This window comes from Cibotium barometz, chromosome 38, assembly GCF_041138505.1.
Source record: "Cibotium barometz isolate CiBa-2024 chromosome 38, ASM4113850v1, whole genome shotgun sequence".
Classification (NCBI taxonomy): Eukaryota; Viridiplantae; Streptophyta; class Polypodiopsida; order Cyatheales; family Cibotiaceae; genus Cibotium; species Cibotium barometz.
Genome location: NC_141083.1, coordinates 47,070,365 through 47,075,556, shown reverse-complemented (window position 1 = coordinate 47,075,556; position 5,192 = coordinate 47,070,365). Strand labels below are relative to the sequence as shown.

The window sequence follows — 5,192 nt, the reverse complement described above, 5'->3', positions numbered from 1 at the left end:
GTCTTCTACGAGGACAGAGTACCCAGGCGTACCAAAACTTGCTGGGTCATGAACGAGTACAGAATGGACCCGTCCTCACATCAACACCTCCAATACAATATCCATCCTCACGTCCACCCTCAACCTATCTTAGCAACAGCTACGCCGTAACCCTTGAAAATAAGCCGCACGTTGTCGTGCCATGGCACGTCTATGGTGTGAAACCATGCATATGAGGCCATCAAATGCAAATCCAGATGCATGGGAATAAGTGCCATGACTTGAGTCATTATATGATGCCTGAGTACATATGTTCATATTGTAAATGAGGTTCAATAAGACGAGCTGAGGCTGAGCCAGGTCTCGAAGCCTCTGTACATGAGTGTGGTGTGAATTATGGAGTTTTATGCTTATGGTAGACCTTGTAGTAGGGAACACCCTTCTCAACATGTATGGAAACGTGAGAGCATGTATGATGTAAGGATTGGTTTTCAAGAATGCCCTTTTGAGATATCGTGTCTTGGGATACCATGATTCCTGTTCTTACTCGGAATGAGCAGAACAAGGAGGCTCTGGGTTTGTATGATGAGATGCAAGTTGAAGGCATTAGACCTAACAACATTACATTTGTATGTGCACTTAATGCATGTGCAAGCTTAGCAGCATTAGAGCAAGAGCAGAGAAATTCTAACCCAAAACCTTCGTTTGAGAGTTCGTGGCTTTAAGGCAGGATCTGTGTGCCGTCCCTTCATTTTGTCAATGCTTACCATTGCAGCAGTGGATGAAGGGCCCTCTTGTTTGACTGACTAAGTCACGTTCCCTTGTCAATGCTAGTCTTCCCTCTTTTGTTCTGCAGCAGCAGAAGAGGAGGGGCAGAATCTCATAGCAACTTCCCAAATCCAAGTTATATCGTCAATTCAAGAATGGCAGACTCAGAGGAAGTTCAACCTCTTGTTTGTGACAATGGATCTGGGATGGTCAAGGCTGGGTTTGCTGGAGATGATGCTCCTAGGGCAGTGTTTCCTAGTATTGTGGGCCGTCCTCGGCACACTGGTGTTATGGTGGGTATGGGACAGAAAGATGCATATGTTGGCGATGAGGCCCAATCTAAGCGGGGAATATTGACCTTGAAATATCCTATTGAGCATGGTATCGTAACCAACTGGGATGACATGGAAAAGATTTGGCATCATACATTCTATAATGAGCTTTGAGTTGCTCCTGAAGAGCATCCAGTCTTGCTCACTGAAGCTCCTCTCAATCCAAAAGCTAATCGAGAGAAGATGACTCAAATCATGTTCGATACATTCAATGCACCAGCTATGTATGTTGCTATCCAGGCTGTGCTTTCATTGTATGCCAGTGGAAGGACAACAGGTATTGTGCTGGATTCGGGTGATGGTGTTATGCATACCGTTCCTATCTATGAGGGCTATGCTCTGCCACATGCTATCCTTCGTCTGGATCTTGCAAGCCGTGACTTGACTGGATGCAACGTTATGTGGCTAAAAATAGAGGGTGATAATGTGTACATACGTGTACATGGTGTGTGTGAAGTTTTGCTTTTGAGAGCATTGCCAGGTGTACAGGGTGGACGGTATTGGTTGTTGCAGCTTGTCGGGTGCGAGGTCAGATGATGGAGAAGATGTCAACTATTCGATGGCTTGTATGTGTGTGTGGCCATTTGGTATGTGTGGGCACGTCAAAGTACAAAGGGCACTAAGCTGCATTTGAAGTTGGTGGAGGGCTTGTCTTGGACATGGTGTGAAAAGAGAACATGGTGGCTTTTTCTTCAAAATAATTAAAATAAAATAAGAATGAAGGTGGCCTTCTGGAAAGGTGGCGTGGAAGTTGGAGCTGCCGCCAGCGAGGTGCTTCTGGGAGCTGGCCAGCGCAGCAATGAGGACGTGGAGTAGGGGCTTCAGAAAGAAAAGGAGTGCGAGGACGGAAGTGGCTGGGGGTGTGTTTGTGTTTGGCTAACTGCAGCCACAGGCGCAAAGAAGCCAAGTGTGGGCTGAGGAGGCCGTGTGGTTGCAGTGGTGGGGGGTCTCGTTGGAGCGTAGGACAGCAGGGCTTGTGTGTTTTGGGTGGCTTGCTGCAACCACCACAGGTGCATGGAGAGAAGCGTGGGCGAAGGGAGTTCGCCGTGTAGAGAGCTGGGAGACTCTCTGGGGGTCCAGTAGCGGGTAGGCTTGCTGGCGCAACAGGGAGAGAGACGTGAGAAGCACAGCTGGAAGACGAGAGAGGGCCGCTTTTGCGAAGGCTGCTAGGGGCGCTGCAGCAGAGCGGAAGGTGGAGGCGGCCATGTGTTCGCCATGTCTGGGGGGCTTTTAGGTGGACGTAGCCGCATGCTATATACAGGGGAGAGCAAAGGAGCTCTGAGAAGTGTGCAGCGCCGAATCTAAGAGGGAGAGGCGGTCTTGCTTTCAGGGGGGTTTTCAGACGGGCGTAACCATACAGGGTGGAGGACTCACTGGCTAGCTAAGAAGGCCGCCAGGGAGTCAAGGTGCAAGGCAAAATAGGTGGGTCAGAGGCTGGTGGATTCTGCAGGCGACGGCGACTGGAGACAGCAGAGAAGGCCACCTTGGATGGTAGGAGACCGCCGCTGAGGTGACAGAGAAACAAGTGTGGAGGTCGCAGGCATGGCTGCTGGAGGGCTGGCGTGAGACTAACTGGCGTGTGGGAGACGCCTAGGTGCTGGTGTTGAGAAAAAGGTAGAGAAGCGGGCTGCCAACAGAGCAGAGGTTGAGAGCAGTGGCTGGGTTTTGGTTTTGCCTTGAGGACTGGCAGTGAGCTAGTGGTGTAGCAGAGAGGACTCAGCTGAGGTGCAGAGCAGAGAACAAAGAGGTCGGTTGCAGAGAACCAAGAGGGAACTGATTCGGAGCGACCAGGAGCTGGAGAGGGCTGATTGCGAGTGGGTGTTTGATGAAGCTGGTGTCCGGGATATCTTGGATATCCGCGATTCTGTAAAGATAAAGGTTTGATCTGAAATATAAGTCCTGTTCATGCACTTTGGTCTGGTGTTTTGGTGTGTTTGCATGCGTGTGTGGAAGTGTGGCATTCTATAAAGGCGTAAACAGCTTTACCGCTTCCATGCCATCACTTTTTGGTGCCTCCACAGAGGAGCAGATTTCCTCTGGTTTGTGAAAGAAGATAGGGACTGTGTGAAGCAAGATTTGGAAAGATGGCTCAAGATTTTCTAGAGTATTGGGGATTGCCACAGGAAAGTGCAGTCAGGTTTTTGGAGAAGATGGAATTTACAGCCTTGATGAAAGACAAGGCAACCTTGGAGATCCTTTCTCAGATTTTGGCTTATTTCGTGCAAGGTGATGCAAAAGTATGGTTGCAGATGTTTGTGACTACACACAGGAATGTTCATCGACAGGATCCTGAGTACCGTGTAGTCAGAGCTGCATTTTTGGCACAGTTTGTTCGTGTGAAGAGTCCGAATGAAGTGTGGAAAGAGTTGTGTAACATTCAGCAGAAGGACGGTCAGGATGTGGATCAGTATCTGATAGAGTTTGGTAGACTGTGGAGTCTATGGTGTGAGGCTTTGATTCCTGAATTACCCCCACAGATGATTAAGAGGGAGCGGTTTGTGGCTGGTCTGGAGCCAACCCTTCGATTGAAGGTGGAGCTGAAGAACCTGGATAGCTTTAAGGAGGCTGTCAGAGTTGCTCATGAGAAGGAGTGGAAGATGAAGCGTCTGAGGCAGATGGGAATGCAGGAAGAGCCGAGGAGGTTTGTGAAGATGCCAGAGATTGAGAGTATGCATCGTGGAAGAAAAGTTGCTGTTGTTCCTAAACAGGAGGATTCTTTGAGGAGGGAAGTTCATGATGCAGTGGAGCTCATGAAGTCTTTAAGCGTGAATTGGATAGAGTCTACAGGAAGAGGAAGAGGCATGGGTGATATGGGAAGGAAGACTGATGCATCATCTGGTTCTGGAGGAAATTCAGCAGATATTGGAAGAGGGAGAGGGTATCCATGTGATGTGCAATGCCGGAATTGTGGTGAGTGGGGTCATATCAGTCCACAATGTGAGAGACCAGCCAAAGCTAATGGTGGCATATATCAATTGTCTATGGGAATGAGTGATAGGGTGAGGGGCCCTAGTATGCAGGTGAAGGATGCAATTCAACCCAGTGTTTGTGAGGTCCATAAGGTCACATTTGCAGAGCAGGGTATGGGACAGATTAGCCTGTTGGAAATGAAGAAGGATGAGGTTTATGGAATCAGCCCTGAAGAGCTTTCAGAAGGTGAGGAGGAGAAGGATGAGGTTATTGATAGTGCTGTGGATTGTGAAAGTGATGCTAGTGCTGTGGAGCCTGATGAGTTTGAGTATGGATATAACTTGGATGATCTCTTCGATTCAGGAAAGAGTAATGATTTGCAGGTACCAGTACTTCAGCCAGTCAAGGTGGAGTGTGATGATCAAGGTGTTACTAATGAAGATGCTGTGGATGGAGTATCTATGGATGATCTGGGTGATGAGTTGGATATTACAGCCGGTGAGAGTGTGGATGGTGAGTTGGACAATGTACTTGATAGTGCACTAGATGATCTGTTGAAGTTGGTTTCCTTGGAGAAGGAAACAAATACTTGCATGCCAGTTGTGCAGCAGGAAGAGAGTGATGGTGTGACTGATGGTGAGCTGGATGCTCCTTTGGTTGATGGTGTGATGGATTCTGATTGTGCGGTTGCTGAACATAAGGTGTGTGTTTCTTGTCATGCCCAAGAGAATGAGAAAGTGGTTGTGAGTGGTGAGGATGCATGTGAGACTATTGTTGTTGGTCAGGGGGACCAGGATGCTTTGCCTGGCAGTTTGGGGAGCTTAGACTTGGTAGGGATGCCTGTGCAAGATGTGGAGAATCTTGCAGGATCGCCAATGGTCTTGAAGCTGGAGAAACTGCAGGAAAGCGACAATAATGAGTCTACAGTGCATGAGGTTGTTGTGTGTGATGTTGATGGGTTGAAGGGAAGTGGGTTTATGATGGACACACCACATGTGGATGCTCAGCATATGGATGAGTGGTTTGGTTATAGTTCGAGTCTGGCAGATTGCCCAGAGGAAGGGTTGGAAGCCAATGATGTGGGTGGCAAACTGAGCGACCATGAGATGGGGGTTGATGATCAGATGTGTGTTATATCGGTACATGACTATGGGTGGGAGTCAGATGTGTCAGAAGGGAGTAGAGGTGAGGAGTGGTTGTCTC

General features: G+C 48.6%; 1 pseudogene; it reads left to right on the top strand.

The window, feature by feature from the left end:
• The first annotated feature begins 887 nt into the window (after nucleotides 1-887).
• LOC147616799 (actin-3 pseudogene) lies at nucleotides 888-1,895 on the top strand (annotated as a pseudogene).
• Nucleotides 1,896-5,192: the final 3,297 nt, after the last annotated feature.